The following is an 18,440-nucleotide window of genomic DNA, read 5'->3' as shown; positions in this document are numbered from 1 at the left end:
ATAAAGCAAACGTCCCATCTGAATCCAATTTTTTCCCGCACTTCATCCAGCATATCAGCGGCCTGAGTTTCGAAGCCTGCTACGAAACAATTTCGATCATACTGAACTATGCCGTCCGGTTACCAATATCGTACTCTACCATGTGCTGATAAGTAATTTTCAGTAAGTCAACCACTTCCGTTGAGCATTAAGGTCCGTTTCAAATCCTGCAACGTGAACAGAACTATTTCTTCATCCGTTTCAAGACTTCAGACGAGGATGCACCAATCATAACGCTTCGCTCCACGTCATTCCATTCTAGCCGACTTGTTTTTAGGGTGTTAGACCGAGCATCCGTCAGTCTTTTCAGAGCTGTAGTTCAAATCTTCAAATGTGTGTCAATTCTTTAGGGACCGAACTGCTGAGATCATCGGTCCCTAGACTTACACACTACTTAAACTAACCTATGCTAAGAACAACTTACTCACCCACGCCCGAGGGAGGACTCGAACCTCCGTCAGGAGCGGCCGCGCAATCTGTGACATGGCGCCTCAAACCGCGCGGCCACTCAGCGCTGCGAGATATAGTTGTGAGTATGCTGACAGCCAAGATGGACAGCGCAGGAATCACAGTACAACGTAGCCCAGCGGAGCGAGGAATGAACCTCGGCAACCACATCATAAAGAACTGCAAAGCATGGTCTTCTATGCACCCTAACCCATTGACAACTGGCATTTCTATTACGGAGGCAAAGGTACTTCTCGTTCAAAAACTGTTGGTGAAGCATTTTGGTGGACAGAGGGCAAATGATACTCTTTTACAGTCCTATAAATGTGTGATTGAAAACAGCAAAGTGATTCATATTGTGAAGTCATTCATATTATGAATGCAGATGTGAATGAAGAGCCGGCCGCCGTGGACGAGCGGTTCTAGGCGCTGCAGACCGGAACCGCGCTGCTGCTACGGTCGCAGGTTCGAATCCTGCCTCGGGCATGGATGTGTATGTTGTCCTTAGCTTAGTTAGGTTTAAGTAGTTCTAAGTCTAGAGGACTGATGACCTCAGATGTTAAGTCCCAAAGTGTTTAGAGCCATTTGAACCATTTTGATTAAGAAATGTATGAACAAAATCTGCAGAAGAGAACGAAACGATAACATTGGTTGTGTATTAAAAAACGAACCATTAGATTAACGCCTAAACTTGGCTAACGACTTTTCCACATTGTTAATTCAAACGTATTGTATTATTAACTTTGGAATGTGTACTTGCTCTAAGAAGGCAACAACACATGTTTTCACTGTTCCCTTCAATTTCAGTTTCAAAACTGATAACGTTCAAATGAAACACACAAAATTCACGGCAACAATGCTTTCAGATCTTCGAATTTTTCTAGATACCTATAGAGATCAATAATGGTAATGAGATCGCCAAATTAAACTTTGTAGGAATAATGGTGTACAACTTAAATGTTTTTCTCATTTTTCGTTAAATTTTAAGGTGGACACATGGCACATATTGCAACTCATCCCCTCATATCTCTTGTCATTTCTGCAGGTGCGGCAATAATTCGACCTCTTAGCACTTGGAGATACATAGGTAATGATAAGAAACGCTTCCAGTCTTTAACGAAACCTCAAAGAAAAGTATCGAGGGTAGTCAAGTCTGGAGAACTGGGCGACAATGCCATCGGCTCCCCTCGACCAGTCCAACGATGTCTAAAGCCATTACCGAGAGCGTCTCGCAGTTCCCTGATCTAGTGAGGCGATGCTCCATCTTGCTGGAAGTAAATGTGTTCATCTTGATCAACGCCACGTATATGTGGGAACAGAACACTTTCGACCATATCCACGTACATAAAACCGTTTATGGTTTTCTTATGAGGAAACAATGATCCGTAAAATTTAGTTTTGCTAAAAAAAAAAATCGCTGTAGGACCATCACGAACGTGCAAAGTACTGGTTTGCCTTTTCACTGCTCCGAATCCTGCAGTGGTAGTTGTTGACCTTGCCACTCATAAAACCATGTCGCTGAAAATAATGTGAATTTCCTCAGTCCAGCGTAACATATCCGCAGATAATCCCTTGTGTGTCTCCTTAGTTGCGTCTTTGGGAGCGTCTAACAAAGTCTGTATGGCTTCCGGTGCAATCTAACAACACCAGTCCGAATGGATTTCAGTATAATGTTTTCGTAACGCTTTCTGGACAGTATACAAAACTCCAAGCTCTCACGACGCACGATCCGTTGATTTCCTGGGACTACGAACAAAACACCTCCGTCCCACTCGCTCGACGACATCCTCAGAATGTCTTGGACGATCTGAAGATTTGCTGTGACGATTGCTACAACCTGTTTGAACGAAATTCTAATGCAAGGTGTAAATTGTAGGCCTACTAGGAGGTTCGTTATAGTACTTGGTACGAAATTTACGTTGAACCCTAATTGCTGACTTCGTTTACTCCATCCAATACACGCATCGAACACTTTCAGTTACCGTGTAGTCTACCGTTTATAGCTTCAACTTTGTCTTTCCTAGTGTCGGAATTCGGTACTACAACAACAAGTGAGTGAGGCTGCTGCCATAGGACTGCATTTCAATAACATGACTTTCAATTTTGTGCCGTTCCCTGCAGCGGAATTCGCTATTATTACAACAGTTGAATAAAAATTGCAGTATTATTCAACAATAAGGGACCTGAGGCTCATGTGTAATCCATCTCAATAGAAATGTACATGTAAGTGAATTTGTAAAGACTCTTTACAATCTTCCTGTACAGTTAACAAACTGCGCATACTGAAAGTTTAATCTCAGTCAAATTAACCACTTCATTCCAACCCCCATGATCAAGGTTGGCTGCTGATTTTATGGAAGAAAAGTCTTCAGTCTTTTCCCGTGATTTCTTTATTTACTCTTTCCTGCAGCACGATCTGTTTTCAGTTTAAAATGTACTTCGTAGTGAAATAGGTACTTTGTGTATATTTTTTTTCTTAAACACCTCAGTGCTTCAGTATACTAAGTCACTGAAATAATGTTAACGTATTGTGTGTTGTACTCGCATATACTAAGTTAACTGTAATATATATTGTGTAACTGACCTGCACTGCCCAACACAATTAAGCGGTCACGTTTTAGAAAACCCACTATTGTACCCCGTTGTTAGTTACTTAGTTTTTGTTGCGCGGACCATTTGCACGGTAAATCGTAATGATGTGGAAAGAGTCATTTTACGTTTGTAAGTATGGCTACATGCTGAAGAGCATTTACAAATGGTTTTCTTTTTTATATACCGATTTGAGTAAGTACATCCTTTCCATCACCTTCTACACTCTACAATGGTAAGAGTTCTTCTACAGAATGGAAGGAGTTATCAAAGAGAAACTTTTTCAGTTTAATTTCAAATTGTTATTTTTTGCGATGCTGTTGTTGGAAATCTTGCTCGAAGGTGTGCCTTCAACCTTTTTCTGTAATTGTGAAAAAAGAAGGCCAGAGCTCAGATGTTTATGTGAGATATCTCGTGGGTTAATGGTGTCCCTTGGAGACAAGTTTCACTTCACTTTTGCCCAGTGCGACTGTGGACGTTTCACGTGTTGTTCCTGTACAGAGACAGCCAGTCGCTGGCTCTATGGTTCCGGTTTGACAGGTATCCCTTTCGACACCATTTACATTTCGCGTACGGCCAGCAGGCTCTAGTTCATACACGTAGCGCCACCCAGCAGGCCGCAGTCGTAATGGCCATCTGTCAGACCAGCGCCTAGGAACCAGGAACACATTTAAAGTGTCCAAGAAAGGTGGGCGGGTATCTTCGAGGGTGTTGCCGAACTGGGGTGTCTTAGAAGGGTCCTCTGACTTTTATCCACATTTGTGTCAATGTCGCAACCTCACCACGAAACAAGGGGACTGTAAACGCATAAACGCCTTGTGGTGCTTCAGATCGCGTTCAGATTTTGTCGAGTGGTTTCGAACGGTCGCTAGTGGTTCCACACTACACACTAGAGAAAAAATGGCTGTGGTGTTACACTCAAAAAAGGTGCTATTACTTTCAGTGGAGATGCAGGCCCATGATGTCCTTAGCGAAGGGGTCAATCGTCAGGGGACTGCCAGCAATGTCAAAGGTTGCTTAGAACACCGTCCCTCTCTCGTCAAGGTGATAACTGCCCTTTTCAATTTCGAAATGCGTCGGAATTAACCTCGCAAGGGAAGATGTGGTTTCAACGACGCCCTTTATGCCACTTTCATAAGCTTTTTCCTGTCAGTTCTTTGAAGCGATATGTGTGACATATTTTCCTAGTCTACCTGTAAAAAAGCAGCGGGATTCAAACGCTGGGCGGTGCGCATCTGACCTCGATCTCAGAAGCGTCAAACGAAGGAGTGAAATGTGAGTAAAAGGGGGTGTGAGGGCTTTCCTGTCATGTGGTATGACCACGGTGGCATTGGACAGAATTGTGGTTGAATTTGGTGCCAATGTGACGCCATTCAGACACCTTACACCTTATATGAACTCTGCGCTCTGACCTTTTATTCGCATTTGTCGGTACCCCGAAGTTTAAAGTGCCAAAGAGCCGAGGGTGACGTTGCAGTGCGTCACGCTTTTGCATCGTTACAGATGAAGCCTGTAGGCACCTTTGAGCCAAATGTCAAACTACTGTTTAGCAGTATGAGACAAGTACGACGTTTCTAAACAGTGGCCTTTTAATTGTGTTGCGTAATGTAGATAGCAGACTAAAAGAAAATAGCAAATAAATCGATACACAAATAGTCAAGACATTGTTGGACATTTCCTCTCAGTCATAGTAAATATGCGATGTTAGTTTGTTAGTTAGTTACATGTTCCATAGCTCATACGAGAGATTCTCTAATTCAAATGATGTGGAATGAGTCGTTTACAGGATACGTATACGAGATTCTTGTTAACATCAGTGAACATGTTACAGTTTTTAGTCCTACGCCAGCAACTACACATAAAACAAGTTATTTTACTGGCTCCTAACTTTTAAGCAGAAATTCTTCAGTGGAGTAGAAGGAGTTGCCCAGGATAAATGATTTTCATCCAATAAAGTCCAAATTTTTTTATTGACCATTTCTTTAATGTTTTTAAAGGAAAAGTTTAAAAGACTTAAAATAACATACAGAAGAAGTTTAAATTTGATTGCCTCTGACAGAAATTAAAATAAATACTTTCTATAAATAGGACACTGGGCGCTTGCGGTTTCCCTGAAAGAAAACAATCCTTCAGCTTTCTTTCATGTTTTAAAATTTTTGTTCCAATTTATTTTTAAGCAGATAAATTATAAAAATACACTAAATTTTTAAAGTCTGAAATACTTATTTTAACGGTCAAATTATAAAATAAATTCAGTCCGCTTGAAAGATTATGAGGAATAATATATGAAAGTCTGTAGTTAGCCCGTAATTGGAGTCACGTCAACCACACACTTGGTGAACAAGGGTAACTGTCATTGGCTACAGAAGTTAGTTATTAGAACCTACAGGGCCAATGAGGTACACTTCCTAAAAATGTTGAACCTGATTATTATTGATCTAAATGTCGGAAAACAGATATTCGTAGGAATTAATAGCTAGTTAGATGGTAAAGTTAGAATCAAACCACTTAGTTGGGAAGTCTGGTTAGATAGGAAATTTTGGAAACCAGAAGGTTCCTAAAGTTACATCGCATTTAGGACAAAACGTTGGACGCTTCTCCAAACAATCTTGGAGCTGGTATCTTTTCTGATTTTCTATTTTTCCAATAATGTGAACTCTTCCATCCGGCCTCACAGTATTCAGATCTTTCTTCCTAGAGATTTGCATTGGTACTGGACTGCCCATGCTTCTTCTTGCATTCTGCCACATTTTCAGATATGAGGTGGCAATATGTCTTCGAATATCCTTAACGCTTTTTGCCTTCTGAGATACATTGTTGTAGATTACTTATGTATTTACCACAGCCATGTCAAAAATTCTAATGATAATTGGCCAATACATTTTTTTCGCGCAAACTGCGATCGTATATATCTGCAGAAGGCAGTCGTGGTTGTATACGCCGCCCATGTATTTGTTGGACTGACACATAAGATAAGCCTTTTTTATGATTTTGTCGCGTTTGTCATCTAGAAATTTGTTGTCAATGAAACGCAGGGGTTGTCATTCCACTGTACCATGGTCATTTGGTTGGTTGTGTCGAAATGGGAATCATAACTTAGTCGACCTTTCTTTGCTACGATTTTATCTGTTTCTAAAGGGCAATGGGCAGTCCTGTTTCCTCTTTTCGTACTTGTTTCACAGAACCCCATCTGTTTCAGTTCTATCAGCAGATAATACAAAATTAAAAAGTTATCAAAATGTATGATAAGTTTGTTTGGGTCAGCGACACACCGTTCTTTTTCTTTTTCTTTTTTTTTTCCTTCACGACGCGATTTTCCAAAGGTGGAGAATCTTCAGAGACATCCTTCCCACAGTACAGATCAAAACTACGCCAGTAGCCATCACTTCCATGCAAAGTCTAAAATTAAACCCAAACCTAATGGCTTTCCCTTTCCCTTGTTCCAGAGAATGACAAGCTTATTACCTAATCATTATCTCATCGATCGAAAGATTTTCGTAAAAAATTTCCCACTTCTGAACTTTTTATTCATAGTGACAATTAAATTTCTGAACTTGAACCTTCGATCATTTTTTTTAGCGCAGACTAGGCGCTTCAGTTGGAACCGCGTGACCGCTACGGTAGCAGGTTCGAATCCTGCCTTGGTCATGGATGTGTGTGATGTCCTTAGGTTAGTTAGGTTTAAGTAGTTCTAAGTTCTAGGGGACTGATGACCTCAGATGTTAAGTCTCATAGTGCTTAGAGCCATTTGAACCACTTTTGTTAGCATTCTCTTCATTATTATCTATAAAATGAAGCATTGCTTTTACTGATATGACACTTTTTACAAGGGGCACCTTCAGGAAACATCTTCGGACCAATAACCTCTCTGGTTGCGTAATGTGTGGTATCCAGATAAAGTTAAGATACTAATTAAAATTTTCAGTTCCTTTGCTGATGCAGAATACTGTGGCAAGTTTTCCACTGTTTTGCATACCTTTCTTTTTCTTCCATACTGCTATTACGCAACTCAGAAGTAAGCAACTCCTCAAAAATGTCCAGTGGTGTACAATCCTGTAGAGAGTCCACAATATATTCACGGTTAGTTTATTCGAGACTATCTATATTGCCGGAACTATAACTAGAATTTGTCTTAGACACTATTGCAGCCGGTTCTCTCTTTTTGTTTTTGGAAGAACGATTCTGCAGTTCTGACGGGACTTCATTTTCTTTGGCACAGACCTGAGACGTCCTCTGTAAAGTTAATTTCTATTGTCCCTGGTATATCCTGCACCATAGGACGCCATGTTCCATCATCATCGAAACTCTTCTCATCTGTCAGTTCATTGACATCAGGTGGTAATGCAATCATATCTGCCTTTCTCTCATCAGAAAACAAGTATTCTTCAGCCTCCTAGGCGGATTTGAAAGTCCTCTGCCGATATGTGTTAGAATTTCTGAAAGAAAAGGAAATTGGGAGTAGGTACTATAACACCCCAGAGTCCAGTTGAGAGCACACAATTTTGGTCACAAATATTTCAGGCGTTTTCTTCGGGTATGTCATACAGCTAGCATTAATACACTTTCAACATGAAATACAGAGTAGTCTAATTTTCTTACCCTTCCTGTAAGACTACTAGCAAAACAGAAAGCAAATCATGTGCACAGGAAGAAATTCACTAATGTTGACACAAATACATAAACACAGACTAAGAAACTTCGTCTCCAGATGGACTGTAGTTGTAGACGGAATCTTGGAGGCAACAATGAATGCCGACAGAAATGACACGCCATTCACTGTTGGATCATTCAGCAATGGAAAGGGACTTTAACAAGGACGGGCTCTGAGCACTATGCGACTTAACTTCTGAGGTGATCAGTCACCTAGAACTGAGAACTAATGAAACCTAACAAACCTAAGGACATCACACACATCCATGCCCGAGGTAGGATTCGAACCTGCGACCGTAGCTGTCGCTCGGTTCCAGACTGCAGCGCCCAGAACCGCACGGCCACTTCGGCCGGCTGTTTAACAAGGACGCTGGTCCCTATACGGTTAAGTTTCAAAACTTGCCTTGCGACCTGCAAACATCTTATGGTGAGGGCAAATGATCAGAAATTTTTGTTGCTGTATACTGCACTTATTTCTGAGTCGCTGATAGCTTTAGTAATGAGTAATGAAAGTCTTTTTCCTTCTGTCGTTGTACATATGGGCAACACCGTTCGTGATGGATTATTTATGACGAAAATTTTTAGCGAATATTTGTATTTTGACGGCACAGTACCACGCTTAACTCACAAAACAGGTACTTTCATGACTTCTGTGGGTGGACAGCACTTATAACTCTTAGTGCTCACGTTATGTTAATCACTACTTTGTTTCTAAGTGATGGATCACTCCAGAAATTTATTGCATAGCACGTTATGGAGTGGAAATACGCAAATTATGATAGGAGGGTAATTCTTTTTTTTCGAAGATAAGCAACTGTATGAAGAGCAAAAGTAGCCGAACTTAATTGTTTGAGGAGCTCAGTAATATGAGGTTAATTCGCTTGTTTCCAAGATTAGCAATCAATCAAATAACCAGAGTAGCCAAACTTAGTTGCTTGAGAAGAGCAGTAATATGTATCTTCTAATTCAAGTTTTCATCTATATGTACACCCAAAACTTGGAACATTCTACCCCATTTACTGACGTCAACTCAAGTGTTATAGCAGTTATAGGCATGATCATTTGTTGCACAGAATTGAACGTTTAAAAAAAAATAGGGAGGGTCCATCTTCTAAGGACCACTTGATAGTTCTCTGGAAAATATCATTTACAGTATCTCCCATTGCTTTCTCTCTGCTGGGATTTACTATAACACTAGCACCATCTGCGAATGTCATTTAAATGTAGTGAACTGTTTTGATCCAAAATTGAGCCGAGATTCTTATCATTCCCATACACTCAGCACAACTTTTTGCACTTTTTTTAAAGTATGACTTAAGACAATCGTGCATAAACCCATCAGTTCCATAAAACCAGAATTTCTTAAGAGGGTAACATGATCTACAAAATCAAACATCTTGAAAAGGTCACCAAAAATACCAGCTGGTGACATTTTGTCATTTAAGGCTTGTACTATTGTGTGAATGAATGTATAAGTAGCATTCTTAGTCGAGCAACCTTGTTTGAAATCCAAAAGTAATATGCTATGTAAATTGTTTCTAGTTAAGTCTGAGACTAATCTTGAGTACATTACTTTCTCGAAATTTTTGGAATGTGGTACAAATAAGGAAGCTGCAAGATAACTCTTTCAGCCTGCCATGTCATCTCTTTTTATTCTGAGACTGAACAACTCCTTATATTAACCTGTCTGGAGAAATTACTTTGCCAGCGATGCATGAAATATATGTCTAAGGGCCCTACGTATTAAGTTGAAACCCCTTTTCTGAATTCTATCTGAAATTCCAACAACACCATATCTGCTACTGTTATTTAAAAATTCTAGAATTCATTTAATTACGTTGAAGGTTGTTGGAACTATTTCTTAAAGTTTCATGGAAATACGTTTTTAATATATTCTTTTGCTTCCTTAACTGAACAATTTAATCCTATTTTTGCCGATACATTTACAAGGCGATTGATAAAAGTACTTCCAATACTCTGAATTATAAGTATCAACATTGTCTCTTTAGTTTAAAATTTATGGTATCTTGTACACTGACAGCCTGTCCTTTCTCCCATTTGACAATACGCTATATAGTTTTAATCTTTTTTCTACATTTTTCTCTATGTTCGCTTGGACATAATTCTGAAGATTTAATGTATTTCCTTAAACTACTACAGTACTTTTTTGTAGTGTGCATGTAATGTCGTATCTTGCCTTACTTGCCTTATATAAATTTCCCTCTTCCTGTTACATAAGATTTTAATTGCCTTAGTTAGCCATGCCACTTGTCTTTTTAGTGAATCCTCTCTTTCATCGAAAGCAGACTTCAAGTACTGATACAAATTTACTATGGAAAAACATTACTTATCACTGGCATCTGCTTCTATGTGTGTCTGATCGAATAGCACATCTTTCAACTTACTCTTAAAACATTAGATTCTATTATTATTAATAAGGGTCATTGCTTTATGAACACTATCAGGAGTGTTCATTGTTCATTGCATTAATTGTACATCAGGATCAGATAGCCCATCAACAATTGGCTACACATTAATTGCTTCAGCCTAGGCGCTGTGCATAAAAATGTTATCAGTGGATGTCCTATTATCTTGCTGCTCATGAGTTGGAAAAGAAACTACTGACACTAGACTGAAACGTCCAAGTAAAGACTGTAGTTAATTTTTGCTGTTTTTATGTTCCAGGAAAGCTACATTAAAAAATCCACAAACTATTGAATCTCCTTGTCTGACAGGTAGCTCAATTATGCATTTAGAATTCTCAGAAATAGCGAAGTGTTCTTCAGTAACAGCTCACAAGCATATGCTTCTAAGTTGTGATCAACACAAAACCTATTTGGCTATACTTTTGACTTTGTGTCCTATATTCACATGCATTGCAACTCCTTCTTTTTCCAACTTTACTGTACACATAAATGATGCCAATCTATAACACTTGATACATAAATTCTCCATCCCTTTGGTTATGTGTTTTTCAGTGAAGCACAGAATATGTCACTTCAGGATTACCCACATCGTCTAGATGCTTAAAAATCCCGTCTATCATGATTTTCTACTCTCAGATGTTCTGATGAAACAAATTAGTTTGATTTTTCTGGAAAGTGTTACATTTGTTATGTCCTGTTTGGCTGTAGTTTCTTTCAACCTGACTCCAACCTAAAAAGATGTTGCCCATTTAAGTCTAGTAATCACAAGTATTGAGCCTTGCGTGCTTTTGGCCCTCTTTACACTTTCTAGAAGATGGTCAGATAATATTTCATTTACCCTCCTATTCGGTGGTTATTTAGCCTTTAAGCGTGGATACACATTAGTGAAGACTAAGCTAGAGTTCCACTGTATGAAATTCGATTCGTTTGATCACTTGCAGGGGTCCCAAAAAGGGACATGAAGAGAAATCAAGACATACGGCAGAGACTCTACACTTATAGCTTAAATGATAGATCTTAGAATTCAGTCACAATTGGAGATCTCATATAGAATCGATGAGGGATGAAAATTTGTCAAAGACAGTGTACAGAAATAATTGTATTCTGCAACTATCTACTTCTTATTCTTTCTCAGTGGTGTGTAGGTTTCTGATCTTTTTACTACCACTCTCCAAGCAAACCATTCCACGAAATATTTCGTTATTATATTGAAATCTTTCTACAGTGCAGTATATCCCTCATGGATGATAAATTGCTATTGATTATTTTGGTTTAAATAGGCAAGCAGTCCTTTGTTAAATGTTTGATACCATTTATTTTCTTTACCATTAGCTAGTTTTCAAACCACTGTAGGCTCATCTCAGATCGAATAATTTATGAAACGAGAAGGTTTTTACAGTATGGGTATTTACACTGCACTGCTCGTAGTATCCATGACATATCAGTCCCGATAATGTATATTTGAAAATTTATATACACACATGCATCGAAATTAGCTGCATTTGGATATATATTTACTCACAGTACCTAAACACTGAAGTTCAAAGAATATTAATGTGATGGATTTTAAACTTTACAATATCATTACCCTTGGCGAAAGATGCTTTGTATTACAGAACATATATTTACATGCATAGATTATTGATTCGAATGAATATTGGTAGCTGCAGTTGTGCTTATACACTATAAATATACGTGTAATATTGATAAACATTACACGAAAGATAAACCAAGTGAAGTATTTACCGCGTATTTAAAGAGTAAATGAGCTACTACCGTATGTGACAGAGTTTTCGTTCATGTGGTCATTGTATATTATACATAATAAAGGACAAAACAATTAAGAATAAATTGGCAGCTTGCAGTAACTTGAAACTACTTACAGGTATCAAAAATTGAGAACAGCGACTATTTGCATATTTATATCCACATATATCACCAATATTTCCACATGTCATCGGACTACAGTCTTTACAAATACAGTATTCTAAATTATAAGAGGATTGTATACGCTTGTAAAAGGACAGGGGGCACAGGAAGGTACCAAGTGGACTATATCACTGTGAAACAGAGGTACGAAAATTAGAAACTGAATTCTAATGCATGGACAGTTGTAATGATGAAGAATAGCAAGGAGCTTAAGAAAATCGTGGGATCCTATTAGCCTACAAGATACTGATATAAAATGAAATATGGTGGAATGATGCTGTGCATTCGAAGATCTCGGAGGCTGTATATACTGTGATAGTGAGTACGCAGTAGGTAGTTCATTTACGTTTAAATGGACATCTGTAAAAATGGTAAACCCAGGTTTTGAACTCACAAATACTCCCATATAAAAAGATAACTGCTAAGAAAGTACATGAAACAGAGGATATACTTACATTGTTTACAAACTAAGGTCATACATACGTGCTCATTAAAAGAAAGTGATTCAGGAATGGAAACCAGTAAGGAAATAAATCAGTAGGTAGTACACGGGAACCACAGAGAAACTGTGGTGAAATCGAGAAAGATGCTACGTCGGAAGGACAGATGATACATATGAAAAGTCAAAATAACAAGGAATCAAAATCAAATGCGTCAGCATTGAGATACGCAAGACATTCCGCTATTAAGCACAGGAGGAAGACGGGATGAGTACATTGGTGGCCTCTGAGAGACAGAGTAACTGTTGCTATAACGAGATAGAAGGAGAAATGTTTGTAGATGTGAGGGACATGTGGAATTCCAAGTTAGAGTCGGAGTCTGAGAGGAGTCTGGGAAGACGGGAGATCAGACAAGTCTACAATCCTTACAAATTTCTGAAGTCGTTGAGCATGAGGCCACAGAAAGATTATTCAAATTAATGTGGAGGATATGAACCTAAAACTTTTTCTATGCACAATCGAGAAGCTGTCAAAAGCAGATAAATGCGAAAGTATTGCATTGTTAGCTCCACAGTTCATGTCTCCAACTCGATAACAAAAATTACGTACAGAAGAAGCAAGTAAAAGATTCATCGACTGTTAATTGATTCTCAGTTTGTCTCTAGCAAAGGAAAAGGGCTGAGTAAGGCAAATTGGTAATGGAAGCACAAGTTTAGAAATTCACTTCCATTGGATTTTTCTAATTAGAATATGTTTTCAACGAAACACACAGTACAAGATATGAGAAATGTGTAGAAACATGGGTATACAATGTAGAGAGAGATGTGTGATACACTCATAACAAATGCACGGGAACTAAGGAGGAATAGTAAGATTGGAAGAAAAAGAGAGAAGTAGTCGCACTTGAAAGGCTGCACTTCAGAGATTTATCCTTCCTTCTCTATCGTTCATTCTGTACATTGAAGAAACACGACGAAGAAAGCAAAAGAAAGATCCATTAAACTTACTGAAATTCAAAATTCAGAGTTAAAGGATAATAACGATAAGAGACCCTGTTGACATTGCCATCCTTAGTGGAAATAAGGAAAACTTACAGGAACTATTGAATAGAATGAACAGCCTACTGAGCGTTGATTACAGACTTCGAGTAAATCAAAGCAAGACGAAAGTTATAAATAGTAACAGAAATTTGACCAGTGACAAGCTTACCAGTAAGATTGTTTTGCAATCTTCGAAACAAAATAACACATGCCAGGCGAAGCAAGAACGACATATGATATGAAGCACCATAGGAAAGTAGAGCAGGATGTGCCAAAAGAGGTCTACTTGTATCAAACACAAGAATTAAGTATGTTGGATAGATATGTGAGAATTAACATCTGGAATACATCACACTACGGAAGTAAGGCATGGGTATGGGAAAACAAGACAGAACGAGAACTTTATTGTGATGTGGGGCAACAAAAAGATGAAAATGAAACGAAATGATGAGATACACCGTTCCCATAGCTAATTAGTAAAAGTAGGATCATGATTATGTGCCATGAATTAAGCCATCAGACATCAGGGACCTGTACAGAGAAAAAAACTGTGGATAAGACAGAGGTTGGCAAAATTCTAACAAAAAACTGAGATGCCTGTGTGTGTGTTACTCTGAGGTGAAAAGGCTGGTGTAGTGTAGCAGGATCGAATACAAAAATGTAATCAATTAAAAACATGAAATTCTATTCATTTATATAGATAATGGTACACATCTACAATTAAAAGTTGTTGTATTGGAAATGGTGATATCTGTGGATACAGTTCTACAAAACTTTGTGGCAGATTAAAACCGTGTGCAGGATTAAACCGGCTTCCTACAGAGTATTTTTTTAAATTCAGAACTGTTCTCTATCGTTATAAGTTTTGCTAATCAGTTATGTCAGTACCCTGTATCGCTTATATGGTCTAAAAATCAATAACGAATTAACTGTTCGTCGGAGTCTGTGTAGAATTTCCGTCACCGTGCAGTTATATGGACTTGATCCCTTTTTTGCAGAATTCTTCTTCTATAAGGCTCTTTCGGGAAACAACTAGAAATAATTTCTGATACGCATTTTTCTGTTCTGTAACTACTTATTGTTCCACTTGATGGAGGTTCACAATTTTAACAATGACTTCAGAACAGAACGCATAGTTGCGATTACACGTAATACGAGGCAATATTTCCCCCATCTTTTTACCGCCCAGCTAACTAAAAATTCACAGTAGACAGTCCGTGAAGTCTGCTTGGATTCAACAACCACAACAAGAAGAGGTCAGCTGAGATGTCTACCAATATTACGCAAAGGCTACTCGTAACTCGTTTTTAATCCGCCACAGAACGTTTTTTTCTAGCATCCTCACACTCAAGTTGAGCGTATCTACATAGAATTTCAGATTATTTAGTTTAGTTACCTTTCATTGAGAAAATAAAAGTAATTAAAGGAAGAATTGCGTGGATAATTTGTTCTTCAGGTTGAGATAACTATTTCTTGTCATTGCAACCTAAAGTCCAACATCAACAGGAGAGAAAATTATTGCGGGCCGCATGAAGCCAATCAGAATATTGACGCCCAAAAAACAAAAAAAAGGAATAAATCGTCAGTTTTGATAAATTGGGACCTTTTGTTCTACTTCTTTAGATACTCTTTCTTGATCTTTTTCTCTCACTAAGGCTTTTTTGCTGTTGTACAGTTGTAAATAATTTTCCTGTCCGTGTAGTCTACCTTCCTTTTGAGGGTGTCAACTGCATTTCCTGTTTCTGCAGACTGAATTAGAAATTATTGGTCGAACTCTGCTACTTTCTTCTGCTTTTTGTTATTTGTTATACAAGAGACATTTGTGAATTCAGTTGTGAGTTGGTATTACATGTGGTTCTTCTGTGCATTATGTAATATGAGAAAAGGTAGATTTTCTTCAGTCGTAGCTTTTTCATCTTTGCTCATTATTATATGACCGTTGTCCTCAAAACGTTGATGGACTTCTAATTAAGCACTGTAATTACTGCTACTGACTCCATATTTATTTATTAATTGGCTCTAGTTTTCGATCCAGCCCTCCTCGACGTTCGTAGCTTTTCGCCACCCATAATTCTTTAAATCTCTTGTATTTGTCTAGGTTATGGTTAACTACTCTGCATTCTGGCATTAAATAAGTTCAGTTCTGCTGTGCGTGGTATTTATATAACTTTATCTTGCTTACAAAACCCGTCGTCAAAAGTTTGAACACTTTTTATTCCAACTTATTCCTTTACAAATATCGCTCGATGCTTCCCCTATTATTTTCTATACTACAATTTCAATATTTGTTTCTGCTTTGAACATCTTGGTGGCTATGTTATATCAGTTGTTAAAGGTCTCCATAACGTTGGGTGTCTTTTTCTTCTCCTCTTCTTAATCTGAGTTCTTATTAATATGAGATTACGATCACAGGTTCGCAGGGTAGCCCTTGCTTAACTGGTTACCATTTCGTTCTCTGAAATTATGTAATCGGTTTGGTACCTGTCTTCTTATTTATTTTTATCATTCTTCAACACAGTCTATGTGTATCTCCTCTTTCGCGCAATAAATGTGTCGCTGCTTTTATTCCGGGAGCCCTGGACACACACACTGTACTGCATATGATGCTTCCACTATAATTATGTTCACATTTCTCAGTAATATCTATCGTGTTGATAGTAGTTTTTAAATTTACGTAGAATTAGACTGTAAAATACAACGGTGAATAAAAGAGAGCTACACATGTATAAAGTTACAAACACATCTTTGCTCTGAAACCAATAACCGAAGAACCTTCTGAAAGTATCAGAGATATTTCAGGTCATGTGGCGTGCGCAAGGTTACTTCAACTCTAAATAATTCATACTTAATGGAATAATGTCTTTGGTAATGTGCGTATTACAAGTGGCTTTTCGTAGGGAGGTGGAGATTATCAGTCTCTTGACTAATTTGATGCGGTCCGACATGAATTCTGCTCTTATATGAACCGCTTTATCTCAGACTAGCACTTGCAATCACTGTACTCAATTACTTGTTGGATACATTCCAATCTCTGTCCTCCCCTACACAGTGAAAATAATGCCCTGATACTGTAACACATGTCCTAACTTCTTGTCAGCATTTTCCACATATTTATATCAACGCAGCTTCTGCGAAGGACATCGTCAGCTCGTATCTTATCAGTCCATATAGTTTTCAACAGCCCTTCAGAGAACGACATCTCGAATGCTTCGATTCTCTTCTATTGCTGTTTTCCCACAGTGCGTGATTTACTTATACATAATGCTGTGCTCCCATCAAACATTTGCAGAAAGTCCTTCCACTTTATATGTACTTCATACCTAAGTGACTTATAAGACAGCACTTTTATTTTTGGTAACATTTATGTATTCCTCCTTTCGACTGTCAATTGATGCAATACTTCTGTAATACATTTTTTCTTCGCAATTACCTTCCTCCTAGCTATGCTTGTCTAACTTCTATGGCGGAACTTTCTAGAGATGTCCATTAGCTAAACTGCATAGTGTGGTATTAATTATTTCAATATCTTTTGGATTTGTTTCTACAGAAGGAAGTGAAAAATTAAATCACTTTGAGACGCCCTGCTAACCCTGCGGGACAGGATAGGTAGTTTAAATTGTTGAAAGGGACCAAAATAAGCGGCTGTCAGCTACACTCGAACATGCAACTTTATTTATTGGACCAAACATTAAAAGAGTCAAGAAATTTCTTAAGAAAAAAAAACACAGCATTAATTTCTGGAACTTAATAACCGGCTGAATACGCCATACAATCTCATGCCTTAAAGGCAAGAGAAGTTTAATTTAAAATCGGCTGAAAGCCAATAACTTAAGACTCCAAAATCAGAATTTTTTAAAAGGCAAAAGGCCATATCTTAAAACAGTTCTTTGATTAGACTGAAGGCCCAAGCAATCTGACACCTTAAGTGCAAAACAACTATAATGTAAAAATCGGCTGAAGACCCATCACTTAAGATTCAAACCAAAATAGATTTTTAAAGGGCCATGGGTCTTACCTTAAAACAGTTCTTTAATTAGGCTGAAGGCCCAAACAATCTGACACCTTAAGAGCAAAACAACTTCAATTCAAAATGGGCTGAAGGCCCAAAGAATCTTACGCCTTAAGGGCAAAACAACCTTCATTTAAAAATCGGCTAGAAGCCACACAAATACAAACGACAAGAACAAATAAGATAAATCAGTACACCAAACGGCGCTCAGAAGTTTCCGAGGGTCGGCCTGGAATTCAAACACTAATTTAGGCTCGCTTAGGTGAGACAGGCAGTCGGTCCAACCATTCTCGATCCGACGTCAACCCAACCGGCAGGCAGTCAGCGCACCCACCGATAGGATAACTTCCACTCCACCCGACCAGCACGCAACAGGGAGTTCGATGGAACAACGTAGAAAGTATTGACGCCCACATCCAGTTATACATTGAGCTGTCAAAGTACACACCGTGGTGCACACACGCTGCCTGAATTTACGTCAACGGCCACGACAGGTAACCGCAACGCTAATGGCCACAAAATAGAAGATTCCACTGGTGTACCTCAATTCAAAACAACCAAGTACAGCTAAACTCCTCCGGAGGGTGGCTAAGATTTCCCAACTTGAAAACACCAGTTGTTCCTCACGGGAATGTCCCAACAGCCGGCAACGAAATCCAAACGACACAATGTGAACAGTCGTAACTTGCTGGTAGATTAAATCAAGACTCAACTTTCGTGTCCAGGATCGGTGAGCCACGGACCTCGTAGCAATGGGAACAGCACCACACACTCCGACCACTCGTAGATGCCGCGAGCGGCCTCGGCCAAACTACCGCCGCGGAGATTTCCTCGATTCTCCACGCCAACCGACCCACTGACTGCAAGCCCG

General features: G+C 38.7%; 1 protein-coding gene across 1 annotated transcript in view; it reads left to right on the top strand.

Moving 5' to 3' along the window:
* LOC124795640 (hemicentin-2-like) overlaps positions 1-18,440 on the top strand; it is a 729,491-nt gene that overhangs the window by 621,423 nt on the left and 89,628 nt on the right. The window lies entirely within an intron of this gene.

Source organism: Schistocerca piceifrons, chromosome 4 (genome assembly GCF_021461385.2).
Source record: "Schistocerca piceifrons isolate TAMUIC-IGC-003096 chromosome 4, iqSchPice1.1, whole genome shotgun sequence".
Lineage (NCBI taxonomy): Eukaryota > Metazoa > Arthropoda > Insecta > Orthoptera > Acrididae > Schistocerca > Schistocerca piceifrons.
This window is presented reverse-complemented; position numbering and strand designations above follow the sequence as displayed.